A 16,990-nucleotide genomic window follows, 5' to 3' on the forward strand; every position below is an offset into this window, starting at 1 on the left:
GTAGTGCTACATTGGATGGCTATAAACTCTTCAGAAGGGATAGGCAAGGAAGGAGAGGAGGTGGGGTAGCCATGTATGTTAGGGAGTGTTTTGATTGTCTAGAGCTTAATGATGGTGACAATAGGGTTGAGCATTTATGGGTAAGAATCAGGGGGAAGACCAACAAGGCAGATATCCTGGTGGGAGTCTCTTACAGACCACCGAACCAGGATTAAGAAGCAGACAAAATATTCTGCAGGCAGCTGGGGGAAGTCTCGTGATCACTACCCCTTGTTCTCACTGGGGACTTCAACTTACCAGATGTCTGATGGAAATACACAGCAGAGAAGAAACAGTCTAGGAGACTCCTGGAGTGTCCAAATTCCTGATACAGCTGGTCAGTGAGCCAACTGGGGAAGGCACCCCACCTGTTTGCAAACAGAGAAGGATTTGTGGGTGATGTGATGGTCAGAGGTCATCTTGGGCATAGTCACCATGAAATGATTGAGTTTTCTATTCTTGGAGAAGTAAGGAGGGGGATCAGCAGAACTACTACCCTGGAGTTCTGAAGGGCAGACTTTGACCTGTTTAGGAGCCCCTTGGGGGGTTGTTCTTAAAGGTAAAGGAGTCCAGGAAAGCTGGTAGCTCTTCAAGTAGGAAGTCTTAAAGGCATGAGAGCAGGCTGTCCCCATGTGCTGAAAGATGAGCCGATGGGGATGAAGACCAGCCCTGCTGAACAGAGAGCTTCATCTAGAACTCAGGAATAAAAGGAGAATTTCTGACCTTCGGAAGAAGGGACAGGTAACAAGGACGCTGTGAATTTATGCAGGGGGAACATTAGAAGGGCCAAAGCCCAACTAGAGCTGGGCCTGGCTTCTGCTGTAAAAGGGAACAAAAAATGTTTCTATAAATACATTGGCAACAAAAGGAGGGCTAAAGAGAATCTGCGCCCTGTAGTGGACGCATCGGGAAACATAGTGACAGAGGATGAGGGAAAGGCTGAGGTACTTAATGCCTTCTTTGCCTCGGTCTTTAATAGTACAACCAGTTGTGGTCCAGGTGCAAAGCACCCTGAGCCAGAAGACAGTAAGCGGGAGAAGAATGAAGCTCCCTTGGATCCAAGGGGAAATGGTTAGCAACCTGCTACACCACTTAGACACACTCAAGTCTATGGGGCCAGATGGAATCCATCCAAGGGTACTGAGGGAGTTGGCAGAAATGCTCATCGTGCCACTTTCAATTATTTATCTGAAGTCCTGGCTAACCGGGGAGGTCCCAGTTGACTGGAAGTTGACAAATGTGACACCCATCTACAAGAAGGGCCGGAAGGACAATCCAGGGAACTACAGACCTGTCAGTCTAACCTCGGTGCTGGGCGAGGTCATGGAGCAGATGATCTTGAGTAACATCACACGGCACTTACAAGAGAACCATATGATCAGGCCCAGTCAAAACAGGTTTATGAAAGGCAGATCTTGCTTGATCAACCCGATCTTCTTTTTTGACCAGGTGATCTGCTTAGTGGATGAGGGAAAGGCTGTGGATGTTCTGTACCTAGACTTTAGTAAAGCCTTTGACACTGTTTCCAACAGCATTCTCCTTGAGAAACTGCCAGTTCATGGCTTGGATGGGCGTACTCTTTCTGAGTAAAGAACTGTCTGGAGGGCTGGGCCCAAAGAGTTGTGGTGAACAGAGCCAAATCCAGTTGACAGCCACTCACGAGTGGTGTTCCCCAGGGCTCAGTATTGGGGCCAGTTCTGTTGAATCTCTTTATCAATGATCTGGACAAGGGCATTGAGTGCACCCTTAGTAAGTTTGCAGATGACACCAAATTGGGTGGGAGTGTTGATCTGCTTGAGGGTAGGAAGGCTCTACAGAGGGATCTGGACCAGCTGTATTGATGGGCTGAGGCGAATTGTATGAGGTTTAACAAGGCCAAGTGCTGGGTCCTGCATTTGGGTCACAACAGCCCCATGCAACACTACAGGAAGAGTGGCTGGAAAGCTGAACGGCAGAAAGGGACCTGAGGGTGTTGACCCCAGCTATTTTGTGATTCTTTGTTGATCCACAGTTGACTGAACATGAGCCAGCGGTGTGCCCAGGTGGCCAAAAAGACCAACAGCATCCTGGTTTGTATCAGGAACAGTGTGGCCAGCCGGACTGGAGAAGTGATTGTCCCCTGTACTCGGCACTGGTGAGGCTGCACCTTGAATACTGTATTCAGTTTTGGGCCCCTCACTACAAGGAAGACATTGAGGTACTGGAGGTAGTTCAGAAAAGGGTTCAATGAAGCTGGTGAGTGGTCTAGAGAGCAAGTCTTATGAGGAGCAGCTGAGGGAACTGGGGCTGTTGAGTAAAGGAGGCTGAGGGGAGACCTTATTGCTGTCTACAACTGCCTGAAAGGAGGTTGTAGCAAGGTGGGTGTCAGTCTCTTCTCCCAAGTAACAAGTTATGCACGGAAAGGATAAACATACTCGCAATCTTGCGAGAAGTTTTACTCACACACGTGGCTGCAAGGCAAGCGGAGTCTCCATCCTGGGGAGGGGGGGCTCTCGGCGGCAGCATCTTCAGCTCGCGCTCCGAGAGACCGGTGACAATGGGCCGCGTCTCGACGAGAGAGTCCCGTTTTTATACTGGCTGATCAGACCTGACTGTAGGCATTCTAGAAGCTTCTCTGCACCCCCACACCGTGTGTGGGGTGCCCCTGAAGCCTCCAAACATCCCCCACACTGGTCACAGGTGCCCAGCGGCTCACTGGCGCCTTGGCAATCCCTTCTCCTAATGGCCCTGGCCAGGGTGCTCTGGGGCCAAACAAAAGAAGCTGTTAGCCTCAGAGAGAGAGGGAGATGTGCCTACTCCTTCCATGATGAAGGAGGGAGGGGAAGAAAGGGGGGTTTGCATTCTGCCACACTAATGTAGGTTCTTTCTGATTTAGCATGTTTTTTGGGTCACACATGCAAAGTGTTTCATCACAGGGTAAATTTGGGCTGCACCACTTAGATATAAGTGATTCATCACATACAATACTTTTGACAATTGGTTTTGTGGTGTTTTCCCTACTTCTCCCCCCTTTTTGTTTAAAAAAAAGAGAAAAAACAAAAACAAAAAACCAGTTAAGAATCAGATATGTGCACTGGACCTTGACTATGTACTCAAAATCACAAATCAAATTTAGAGGTTCCTCCTTAAAAAGCTCTAAGTAATGTAAAGCTGTGCCAAGTTCTGCTAATTGGGTTGAACCTTCAATAATTTTTACAGAATGATGCCAATTGTTATCTTCATGCCAGACCACTACAGCTTTATGAGACTTCCCAGAACCATCAACAAAAACTGTGCAAGTATGTAGGATCAGACCAGATACAAGTATGGTCTGTGACCTGATGTTAGAGACTTGCAGGTTCTGCAGCAATTTACATTTTACATTTATGCATGCCAAAAGCTGTGCTGTTAAGAAAATCAGCTAGTGCAATTTGCAAGGACATAGATTGCAAATAAAAACATCAAAATTAAATTTCACAACTGGTACATGTATGACAAAAGGATTATGGTCTATTGAGACTTAAATTCATTCCCTGCATTTCTTGATCAGAGTAACAATCAGTATATCAGTCTGTTAGCAATCTCATCATACTGTCCCACAACAACCACAGGTTTTTTCTATGTTGTAGCTATAAACAGACAAATCTGCAAGTCCAATCGAATGCAGTCAACCTGCAAGGTTGTCATAAATTTAGTCCTCAAAGTTTCCAACTCCATTTTAGCTGTCATATTTATTGGATATTGTTTTCCCTCTACCGGATCGAAGTCCTGTTTCAGATCTATCAGTGTAGTATTTGCTTTATCAAAACATTGGCTGTTAATATCAGTGGAAATACAGCATTTGAAATTTCCTTGGAGATTTCTCACTTGCAGCAAGCAGATCTGCACCATCCAAGCAGCTTCTTGTAAGACATGTAACTGAACAGGATTCTCAGAAAACATTATTTGAGCTTACAATTTACTTAACAAGTCTTGATCCAAGAGAGGTATAGGGCTTTCTGGCAACTACAAGAATTCATGTATTAAAACTTTGTTCCAAATTTGGCATTCTATTGGTCTCACAAAACGGCCTTTCTTTCATTCTCTCCCATGACCTCAAAAACTAACACGGTGAATTTACTAAGAAGTCTCTTACAACCAGTTACCACAAAATAAGTCTATTAAAAAAAAAATTTGGTTTAATTTCCCAGCTTCATTAGAACTATGGACCCACTGGCAATGCCTTTAAATTTCAACCCTCAGACTCCTTCATGCAGTATTACAGTTCTCTAGCAGTAACATTACTGGGGGACGGAATAAAACCTCTCGCCCCCATCTGGGATGGCAGGATCTCCAGTCTAGCATGAAAACAAATCAGTTCGAACTCCACATCAAACCAACCTGTCTGCACTCAAATCAGTACCACTCTGACCCAGAGAAGCACTGAGCATTCTGACCTCCCCAAAGCTGACCAGTGTGAAAAGACTGACTTCAGCAAGGAGGTAAAAGGATGAGCTCTCTCCCCAGATGTGCCAAAACCTAGGAGACAAGATAGAAGCAAAAAGAAACATCACCAACAACCCCTGATTCAAAGCCGAGAAGCAACACAGTGCCACAACAAGGATGGATGACAATACTCCAGAGAAAAAAAACAGAGCGGGGGGAGTAAAGCCCCCCTTTCTCCGCTTAGCAGTGGGAAAACGGGTTTTTTCCTTTTTTTTTTCTTTTTTTCTTCTTTCTCTTCTTGCTACAGTTCAGATGTAGCCAAGGCCACGCAGCTGGCGTATTCGCTGGTACGAAGTGGGAGGCTCTGGAAAACTCCTCAGTTACAATGAGCTGAGTTTATCTCGCAACTCGACACAGGCCTGGGATATTTTGCTTTTTTGTTTTCCCATTTCATTCCAACCATAATGCACTTTATACGCAATTCCAAGTAGCTCAGTAATAGTTACATTCCTCAGCCCCATTTACCTTTTGAAATTTACAGATGTCAAAAACCAGCATATTAAACATCAATCCATTATTCCATTTCTCTAGATCCAAATTAGTTCATATTCTAGCAACTTTTAAATACAACCTCATACAATACCAAGGCCACATCCATCATAGCATTTAGTTATTTTCTCTTTTCTTTTCTTTTCTTTTCTTTTCTTTTCTTTTCTTTTCTTTTCTTTTCTTTTCTTTTCTTTTCTTCTCTTCTCTTCTCTTCTCTTCTCTTTTCTTTTCTTTTCTTTTCTTTTCTTTTCTTTTCTTTTCTTTTCTATGTGAATCAGAATGTAACAATTTAAATTCTTTTCTGGTCTCAAAAATGGCAAATTAACTTACAGTACCATACTTCACCAAATTTTTTCCAAAGTTCTGCAAAACAACATTAATTGCAATACAGCACTGAAACCCTGAATTCCACATTTAAGCCACATTTTAGTACAGTATCATTTCAAGTTTTATTTTTTCAGAATATTTCCTAAGGGGGAACAAGGTGGAATTTTAGCAGTGGAACCGATTCCCATTTTGTAGTTATCTCCCCAAACAAAATTCTTTTGGTACCAAACATATATATACGCAAACTAAAATACTGAGTTCAGATATGAAAACCAAATACCAAGTTCAAATATGCAGATGGATCACAGTTATACTTACTGAAGACAATATCTCGATTTTAGCATTGCACCTTTGAACTGCTTACTGCTCAGCCAGGTAGCGGTGCCGCTGGGTCTCCCTGACAAAACAGGTCAGTGCGCGCTGGAGCCCCATCGGCACCGGCCCCCCCCGCCACTGCAGCAAGCTGGATCGGGCAAGGCTTTTAATAGCGTCTCATCTGGGGTGCTACAACTGTTATCCCAAAACCAGGGTTCTTTACTTGGTGTGGACACACAAGAGCCAAATTTAGTACATAGTGATGAAACACAGCCCATCACAGAGTTGTGCAAGTCTGAATGCCGGAATAAAGCTAGCATGCTAGAAAGAGAAATAACAGCTACTACACACAAAATTTTACCATCACATTCACGCAGTAAAGAACTAAATTACTCATGATCTTCTGTATTATCACAAAATGCACATTTTGAGTCCATGGATTCTCATGATTTAACAGTCTGTGAAATCACTGCACCACACAACAAAGAGCTACTAAAACTGCAACATGCTTAAACAGATACCCACAAAGAAGGTTAATGAAGAAAGCATCTTGCAGACTTCAGCAAGTTTACTGTGACCTGTGTGTTATCAGTTAACTCTCTCTCAGTTTGTTGAAGTTCAAACCGCCCTGCCTGTAAAACTGAAATGATTCAATGATCTTTGTAGAGTTTTATTTTTCTCCTGCTCTTCTCGCTTTAGAAACAACGAAGTGTTATACTTCAAGGTTCTATTCTCCGGACACTTTTCCCAATCATTAAACTTACACAGCAGCCACCATTAATTACAATATTTCACAAGATTTTCGTTCCTCATATTTCAAGTGCTTTCCTATGTTTTAAAACACCTCCCAATACAGATTTCTTAACAACACGACTGAAAACAGTCGTTTCCAACCCCATCTCCTAAGTAAAAACCATGAGAAGAGGGAGGGAGGGGGGGAAAGCACAGGGCTGCTTGCAGCGCAAGTGGGAAAAGTGGGGAGAAGGTTTTACGGCACACTTATACCACAAAGAAACAATTCTGACAACAACCAGTAAAACTCACGTTCCTGACAAGCTGCTTGATTTTCAGAGAGGCAATACACAGAAACACATAATATGTACTGTAAAACTCGCAGATAACATGTTGATAGCAAACATTAGCATCCTCTACTGCTAATTACAACACCATTTCTTCCTTAGCTTCTAAGTTTTGAACCTGCTTATTGATGACCTCTTGAAGACGGTCAATAAATTGCATGTAATTCTCGTTGGGACCCTGATTAATAGTTGCAAATGATTTGGCTGCTTTGTCAGTTTCAGGCACCTTTATCATAGCTTGATATGTGAGGTCTCTTGACTGCCTCAGGATTTCAGAAACTTATTGTGCCTGTAGTTGCGGTATGCCAATTAGTGTCTCTTCCAAGAGTTGGGGGGTACCTGCCCCTTTCAATGAATCCCCATCGTTCTGTCTGAAATGATCTATTGCTGTTACGTTGCATAGGTCTAATTTTGCTTTGAGTCTTTCATGGTTTTTATCTGATCTTGGGGCAACTCGTACACATACTCCTTTTAACTTTTCAAGAATATGCTGCAAACCCTCATCTTCATCCATGTCATCAGATAACGTGGACTTGAACAGTGCTGGAGAATCATTAGTAACAGGGGGGTTTGGCCTTTTTCTTTTTTTTTTTTTTTCAAATCTAGTCCAGGGAAGCCACCCCCCTCCCCTGTCTCTGCATGTTCCCATTGCTCTTTTAATCCTCTCAAAGTCTCTAGCAACAAGTGCCATGTTGTTAACAGTTCAGTTGTTTCTTTGCATCTTTCACTAGTGCTTTGCCCCATAGTAACACAGTCCTTCCTTCGTAAAGTCAATTCCAGAGGGCTAATACCCTGCTTCTTCAGAAGCAACTTCCATGTAGATAATATAATACCCTCTTCTTTAGATAAGTTCCACCCCCCTGTTCCCGGTAGCTCACCAACTCTTGGCGTGGTGTCTTTTCAAGGATCCGGATCTTCGGCAGCTCCCCCCTGCTGCTCTATCAGCTGTACCGGGCTCCGTCTCCACAGCTTGTCTTCGGCTACCACAGCTTCACCGCTGTCTCTTCTTCATGCGAGATCCTTCTTCATACAGGATCAGGTCGGGGTCACCGTATGTCGTGGTTGAGACGGACAAACAACATAGACCAAGTTCTTCCAGGATGAAAGTAGTAGATGCCATTTAATGCCACAGGAAATCAAGTGTGATCACAGTCAGTTATAGCCATCATAATATATGTAATATGCTGCGTATTTGTTGTCTCATCTCTCAGCAGCCATTCTGGTGTCTAGGATGAAATGAAGAGACAGAAGAACTACTTGGCCCTCCATCCTCCAGAGTACCCAACCTGGTATGGTTTGCACAGAAAGATGTAAACCTGTTTTCTTCAGACTGCTCACATTCTTTGCATCTCACCAGCAGCAAGAAGGAAGCAGCACAGTTGTTCAGTAAGTTCAGTGTGCTGCATGTTAATTGACTTGATATAATAATAGACTCATCATAGAATGGTATGTGTGGCGATGAAGAACGACGCACACGTGGACGCAGATAAAGACGTGCACACACAGGCAGAGGTCATGTTCAGCAGGGAACAAAGAGCAAGGCAGAGCTAAGCTGAGTCAAGCTGAGGCTCTTTTTATTAACCATTCTCAATTTATAGATTTACAGATAGGGACCTGGACTAAGACGTTAGACAGGATGTTTTTTCAATAATTGTTATTCCAAACACGCCACACTCATGTTGTGACTGTGTTCAGTCACATTCCCACTCATTCACAGCCCAGGCCTGTGTCGAGGGTTAAGATTGCGGGGTGACAATCAAACCCTGGCAGATGTATTGTTAACCTCCTCTCCCCCCCACTTCCCCCTTTTGCCCCTCCCTCTCCCCCCTTCCCACTCAGGACAGGCGATCGGTAGGGAAAGAAGGACAGAGAGAAGAGAGTTGGAAAAGTTAAAGATGTTTTACTAATGCTACTAATAAGAATAGAGAAAATAATACAAAATATACAAAACCAATCTTGTAAGTCTCAGCAACTGCAGAGCCAGCACCCAAAGTCCTGGATTAGACTCTGTAGCCAACCGGAGCTGGATTCAGTCTGTCACCAGGCCTCAGTTCGCAGGGACGACCAGCAAGGTCCTCTCCTAATGTCAGCCATGAGGAAAAAAGGGAAAAAGGGCATAAGGATGAGATCCTCGTGATCTCCCACTTTTATATGAAGTATTCACGTGAATGGAATGTTATACACCGTTGGTCAGTCTCTCGGTCATCAGTTTCTTGTTGCCCCTCTCGTGAGATGTCCATCTGTGCTTATCAATAAGTTTGCATTCCATTGCTAGGTTTAACCAAAACATGTGTTGGGTTCTCCAGGAAAATGCAGCTAACATGAAGGCTTTAGCTGACAGGCAAATTCACTAAAAGAGAAACTTGTTTTTAACAAAACCAGGACATTCCACCCCTTATAATATGACATTCACTGAATACTTATCAATACAATCTATCAATACAATCTAATTAATCACTACTACTATATATATATATACATATGTACATATATACACAGGAGTAATTAATCAGTGGACCATCCTTTGAAAAGTTCATTAAGTTCATTTTGTCACAACAGTCTCCCAGGGCAGGAAAAATGGTACAAGTGCATCTCATGAACACTGTGGGTTAAGGACACCACTTCGAAGAAGGTGTCGGGCGCCACTCGAAGAAGCTAGCTCTAGTTTCATCACCATTGTCTTGATCTGTAAGACACTTATTAAACATTGTTAGTGCGGCAATTCACATCATACAGTTCAGCATTGCATATTTTCACCTAAAATCAAATCCCCTTGAGGTACACACCGAACTTCTCCATCCTTAAGCATCACCCACCAGGTGCTGCCAGGTCCCTGGGCAAAAACAATCCCACGAATAGGTTTGCCTTTGCCTGAGGCAGGAGTAACCCAGACTGCCTTTCCTAAGATATTTTTCATGTGTACTACAGGGACTTTATCTCCTTCTACAGTCCGTAGAATTTCTGATTGGGCAGGCCCGGCTCGATTGGTTGATCCCCTAGTGTTGACCAACCAAGTGGCTTTTGCTAAATGTGAATCCCAGTTTTTAAAGGTTCCACCACCAAGTGCCTTTAGTGTAGTTTTTAACAAACCATTGTACCTTTCAATTTTCCCAGAGGCTGGTGCATGATATGGAATATGATATACCCACTCAATACCATGTTCTTTGGCCCAATTGTCTATAGTACTGTTTTTGAAATGAGTACCATTGTCTGATTCAATTCTTTCTGGCGTACCGTGCCGCCAAAGGACTTGCTTCTCAAGGCCCAAGATAGTATTTTGGGCTGTAGCATGAGGTACGGCATATGTTTCCAACCATCCAGTGGTTGCTTCCACCATTGTAAGTACATAACGCTTACCTTGACGTGTTTGTGGAAGTGTAATATAATCAATCTGCCAAGCTTCTCCATACTTATACTTTAACCATCGCCCCCCATACCATACAGGTTTTAACCGTTTTGCTTGTTTGATTTCGGCGCAAGTTTCACATTCATGAATAACCTGTGAAATAGTGTCCATAGTTAAATCCACCCCTCGATCACGAGCCCATTTGTATGTTGCATCTCTACCTTGATGCCCTGAAGCATCATGGGCCCATCGAGCTAGGAAAAGTTCACCTTTATGTTGCCAGTCCAAGTCCACCTCAGCTACATTAATCTTAGCAGCTTGATCCGTTTGTTGGTTGTTTAGATGTTCCTCGGTGGCTCGACTTTTAGGCACATGAGCATCTACATGCCGAACTTTCACAGGCAGGCTCTCTAGCCGAGCAGCAATGTCTTGCCACAGTGTGGCAGCCCAAATGGGTTTACCTCTGCGCTGCCAGTTGCTTTTCTTCCATTGCTGTAGCCACCCCCACAAGGCATTTGCTACCATCCATGAGTCAGTATAGAGATAAAGTATTGGCCACTTCTCTCGTTCAGCAATGTCCAAAGCCAGCTGGATGGCTTTCACTTCTGCAAACTGACTGGATTCACCTTGTCCTTCAGTGGCTTCTGTAACTTGTCGTGTGGGACTCCACACAGCAGCTTTCCACCTTCGATGTTTTCCTACAAGACGACAGGATCCATCTGTGAACAGTGCATACTGCTTATCAGTCTCTGAAAGCGCATTATATGGTGGTGCTTCTTCAGCACGTTTTACTTCATCCTCATCTGGAGACATCCCAAAGTCTTTGCTTTCTGGCCAGTCTGTAATCACTTCTAATATACCTGGACGGTTGGGACTTCCAATTCGAGCTCGTTGCGTGATCAGTGCAATCCATTTACTCCATGTAACTTCGGTTGCATGATGTGGAGAGGGAACCGTCCCTTTGAACATCCAGCTCAGCACCGGCAGTCGAGGTGCCAGGAGGAGCTGTGCTTCAGTGCCGATCACTTCTGAAGCAGCTCAAACTCCTTCAGATGCTGCTAGTATCTCCTTTTCAGTTGGAGTATAGTTGGCCTCAGATCCTTTGTATCCTCGACTCCAAAAACCTAAGGGTCGACCTCGGGTTTCTCCCGGTGCTTTCTGCCAGAGGCTCCAGGTAAGTCCAGTATCTCCGGCTGCGGTGTAGAGCACATTTTTAACATCTAGTCCAGTTCGGAGTGGTCCAAGGGCCACCGCATGAGTTATCTCACACTTAATTTGTTCAAAGGCTTGTCGTTGTTCTGGGCCCCACTCAAATTGGTTCTTTTTACAAGTCACTCGATAGAGAGGGCTCACAATGTGGCTGTAGTCAGGAATATGCATTCTCCAAAAACCTACAACGCCCAAGAAAGTCTGTGTCTCCTTTTTATTAGTAAGTGGAGACATTGCTGCAATTTTGTTGATCACATCCATTGGGATCTGACGACGGCCATCTTGCCATTTTATTCCTAAAAACTGGATCTCTCGTGCAGGTCCCTTGACCTTGCTCCGTTTTATGGCAAAACCAGCATCCAAAAGAATATGAATTATTCTCTCACCTTTCTCGAAGACTTCTTTCGCTGTGTCGCCCCATACGATGATGTCATCAATATATTGCAAGTGTTCTGGAGCTTCACCTTGCTCCAGCGTGGTCTGGATCAGTCCATGGCAGATGGTAGGACTGTGTTTCCACCCCTGGTGCAAGCGATTCCATGTATACTGGATGCCCCTCCAAGTGAAAGCAAACTGCGGCCTGCACTCTGCTGCTACAGGAATAGAGAAAAATGCATTAGCAATGTCAATTGTAGCATACCACTTGGCTGCCTTTGACTCCAGTTCAAATTGCAGTTCTAGCATGTCAGGCACAGCAGCACTCAGTGGTGGTGTAACTTCATTCAGGTCACGACAGTCTACAGTTAGTCTCCACTCGTCACTAGACTTACGCACTGGCCAGATTGGGCTGTTAAAAGGTGAGCGAGTCTTACTGATCACACCCTGGCTTTCCAATTGACGGATCAGCTACTGGATAGGAGTCAAAGAGTCTCGATTGGTGCGATATTGTCGGCGATGCACCGTTGTGGTAGCAATTGGCACCTGCTGATCGTCAACCCTCAGCAGTCCTACAACAGAAGGGTCATCTGAAAGACCAGGCAAATCAGACAGCTGTTCAATTTTCTCAGTGTCCACAGCTGCTATACCAAATGCCCACCTATACCCTTTTGGGTCCTTAAAATACCCTCTCCTGAGGTAGTCTATACCAAGGATGCACGGAGCATCTGGACCAGTCACAATGGGATGCTTTTGCCAGTTTTTTCCAGTTAGGCTCATTTCAGCCTCTACAACAGTCAGCTCCCGGGATCCCCCAGTCACTCCAACAATATTGATGGATTGCGTTCCTTTATAATTAGAAGGAATTATTGTGCACTGAGCACCAGTGTCCACTAAAGCTTTGTACTCCTGGGGTTGTGTTGTACCAGGCCATAGTATTTGTACAGTCCAATAAACTCTGTTATCCCTTTCCTCCACCTGGCTGGAGGCAGGACACCTCTAATTCCTGTTTTGCACAGTCTCTGGGTGTGAATTAGAGGTTCCTTCAAGAGCATCAGAATCTCTTCTGCTCCTTTTGTAAACTGGAGCAGCCACCTTCCAGGACAGCCTGACAACATTTACACATCACACATCCTTGGGGCCGGTGTTCCGGCCCAAGATACCATTCTCATGAGCCTGGACTATCACTCCTTATAATAATGAAAAACATACTTCTGTATAACCTTACCAAGGTCCTTTATATTTTGACTAATTGCTGTGATTTAATCATGTTAGTATTATTTCTTCTTTGACCATCTCGATGGTCATGTTAGTATTTATCTTCCTTTATCATCCAAGTGGTTGGAACCTCACATCCTGCTGTTCCCACTGTATGGTTTGGAAGGGACCTTAAAGATCATCTAGTTCCAACCACCCTGCCATGGGCAAGAACACCTTCCACTAGATCAGGATGCTCAAAGCCCCAGACAACCTGCCCTTGAACACTTCCAGGGATGGGGCATCTGGAACTTCTCTGGACAACCTGTTCCAGTGCCTCATCGCTCTCATGGTGAAGAATTTCTTCCTTATAGTTAATCTAAATCTACCCTCTTTCAGTTTAAAGCCATTACCCCTTTTTCCTATCACTACATGCCCTTGTAGAAAGTCCCTCTCTAGCTTTCTTGTAGGCCCCCTTTAGGTACTGGAAAGCTGCTATAAGGTCTCCCCGGAGCCTTCTCTTCTCCAGGCTGAACAACCTCAACTCTCTCAGTCTTTCTTCATAGGAGAGGTGCTCCAGCCCTCTGATCATCTTCGTGGACCTCCTCTGGACTTGCTCCAAGAGGTCTATGTCCCTCTTATGTTGGGGGTCCCAGAGCTGAATGCTGAACTCCAGGTGGAGTCTCACAAGAGCAGAGGGGGAGAATCACCTCCCTCAACCTACCGCCTAGCCTCCTTGCCATTCTTGCACAATTTCCATACATTCCACCCCCTTGCTCAGGGGACAGCTTCTGCTAGGACCAGCAAAGCCAGAGTTGTTCATTTGGGTTTGTGAGGTGTAGCACAGAGCAATTTACAGGGGCATACAATAAACACATATAGAAAAAGAAAAAAACATATTTCTACAATAATGTTTTAAATTAGGTGTCCCATTCACTTTGTCAAGGAATTAGTCATTCAGCCAGGCATTATCAGTAGATTGTTTCACTTGCTGCATTAATCCCAAAGATGTGAGATGTCTTCTTCCATGTTGACTAGTTCATCATTATGTTGAAGCACCACATGCCTTCAAAATAAGCAGCATTTGCAGCCACTACCTACTTAGAGGAAACCACAAGAAGAAACATTAATGTTAAAATCCCTTAGCATGGCACAATTCTGTAATACAGCTACAAGGGTTGTCATGCTAGTGAAACACATTGTTAAGAGATCTGCAACCGTTAATTTCTCCTAAATATTAAAGGTAAATGATTAGGCTACAGTAGAGGCTGAACAGATCTAAGTTTACCAGGATAAATCTAAGTTAATCAATAGGAGTGTTGTCACCTTCCAGTAATACATATGCTGTTGCTCCAGCTCCTTTAGTTTAACAACCTGGGTTTAACAACCTGGTGTGGGGTAATTGCCCATGCAGACTGAAAAGTCGTGGCCTGCACGTTTTCAGATTGGACTTCACTTTGATATTGGGTCTGTGACACCAAGAACATTGTTCCAATGCTGTCTCCTCTAGATAAAACACGTGTTCACTGAAGATACCTGAAATACAAGAACTCGAGAATCTGATATTAGCAGAGGATGTAACATAAGAAGAGAAGTCAACGTGCAAAACCATACAGTATTCTCTGGAATTATATAAATTTTTGCATCTAGATCAATAGGTTGCAGTCCCACTTCACAATCCATTGATGTGAATAATTCCATTTTCTCTGTAGTTAGCCCTGACACTGTGTCCACAGAAGTGTATACATATTGCCACCCCCTAGAGGGGAGTAGGGGGCTGATATAATCGACCTGACAGGTATTCAAGGTCCATTGACCACGTTTTATCTTTCCCCATGGCCTATATAATGCCCTTAAATTAACTTTGTACAAGTGGCACAATGATGTGAGCATGTTTTACAAGTATATAATAGCAAAGCGGGTTGATTATGAGCAATGTCCCATGCCTGTGCAGCATAAGCTGATCCATGTCCACAAGCTATATGCATACTTAGAGCTTGAGCATGAAGTTCAGCAGAGGTCATATTATCTGCTTCCTTACTGTTTTGCGGCTCAAGTGAATCAACTTTATTGTGCTCTTCTATTAATCCTTCACAAGGGGAATCCTCCTCCACAGATGATTTAGGGATAAAAGTTCTCCAATGCCCTAAAAATCCTAAAAAGGCATGTAATTGTTTTACTGCAGCTGGTACAGAAAACTGCTGGACTGTGTGATATACCTTATCTGGTATTTCTCGAAGCTGCCTATGCCAAACTATTTCTAAAAATAGTACAGTAGCACTAGGGTCCTGTGTTTTAGTCAGATTAATTGCCCAGCCTTGGTCCTGTAAATACACCTTCAAAAATTCAGCAGCTGCTTCAGTTTCTTGTTGTGACACTGCCATAATCAACAGATCATCAATATAATGGCAATCAGTAATGGTACCCAACCATAATGCTATATTAGCTACTATGATTTGATGGCAAACGGAGGGACTGTATTTGTATCTCTGAGACAACACTCGGCAAGTGTATTGCTTTTGTTGCCAGGTAAAGGCAAACTGGTCTTGCATTGAGGTGACAGGCGGGGTGGGGGGTGGGTGCAGTGTTGGCAGTGGGACTAGGGCTGGTTGATTTTTTTGCATAAACATTAACTTTTGCAAGCGGCAAAACATTTCTGATGGTGTGATCCCACCTATTTCTAATCATGGGATACCAGCTTGTACAAAATCATTCCATATTTGTGTCCGCCTCACCCGTGCTGTAACTCCTTTCAGTTTTGCTGGCTTTCCTTTATTCACCACCCAAACAGAGGGTCCTGAAATTACAGCCCCAATTCCCCTCAAGGCATTTACTAGAGTGCCTGCATTGCCCGTAGCATTTGTCACTGTTGGCAGAATCACGGGTATTAGTGAGGCAGGCGGTCCTCTAAGAAGTTGCATTTTAATACTTCTTGTCACTGCTACCCTGTCCAGATCGGATCCCATAATCAATGCAGATGCCACCCCCATCCACCACACTAAATTAATACCATCCTCCATTGTGCACCAGTTTCCACAGGACAACACACATTCAACAGGTTCAACATATGCTGTTAAAACTGCAGCACACAAACACTGACATAGCGTAGGTGCAATAATATCTTGCCCGTCAGGACCTCTGACATTTTGCAGTTGAGCATATCCTCGTATCAGATCATCATTGGCTATAGGGCTTAATAAAACTTTTTCATCTGCTAATAAATGGATAGACGCATCTCCACTCTCCCAAGCTGGCAAAATCCGTGCCAGTATTCCTTCCCCACTCTTCTGCTTCTCGGAGAGTGAGTACACGTGATCTGCCCCTCCTCATCTGCTTGTTCCCGCTGCCACATCATTTGTATGGGGGGCTGTGCTCCCACCACCTCCCTGCCATTTAAGTCAGGATCAAATTAAAACTCAATATTGGAGACTGAGGATTCACTCCAAATATTTCCATCCCATTCCTCGGGATTCCAAGATCATTTTGTGGTGAGAGATGGACAGATCTTGACAAAGCCACTCAGAGACTGAAAGGGCCTGTAAAAGCCCGAAAAAATCTGATGGGGATTTACAGAGCCCAGCAGAGCCCGAAAGAGCCTGACAAAGCCCAACAGAGCCTGACAAAGCCCAACAGAGCCTGACAGATAGCAACAGAGACCGACAGAGCCCCAAAGGGGCTTACAGAGCCTCACAGGTCCTGACAGAAGCCTTCAAAGCCCGACAGAGACCGACAAAGCCCAACATGGATCAAAAAAGCCCAACAAAGCCTGATGTAGCCTGACAGATAATGACAGAGCCCAACAAAGCCAGAGAAAACCCAAAAGATCCCAACAAATTCTGAAAGAACTCGACAGGGCCTGAGAGAGCATGACAGGGCCCAACAAAGACCAACAGAGCTTATAGGGCCTGACAGATCCTGACAGACCCCGACAGACCCTGACATAGCCTACCAGAAACTTACAGAGTGTGCAAGAGCCACACAGAGCCCAAATAAACACGAAACGGAACTTGAAAGAGCCAAACAGAGCCTGACAGGAATTGACAGATCCCAACTAAGCCCTACAGTGCCCGACAGAGGTCAAAAGAACCAACAGAGACAGATAAAGCATAACAGACCAGGAAAGAGCATGACAGGACCTGACAGATCCTGA

The sequence above is a fragment of the Patagioenas fasciata genome, chromosome W (assembly GCF_037038585.1).
Source record: "Patagioenas fasciata isolate bPatFas1 chromosome W, bPatFas1.hap1, whole genome shotgun sequence".
Classification (NCBI taxonomy): Eukaryota; Metazoa; Chordata; class Aves; order Columbiformes; family Columbidae; genus Patagioenas; species Patagioenas fasciata.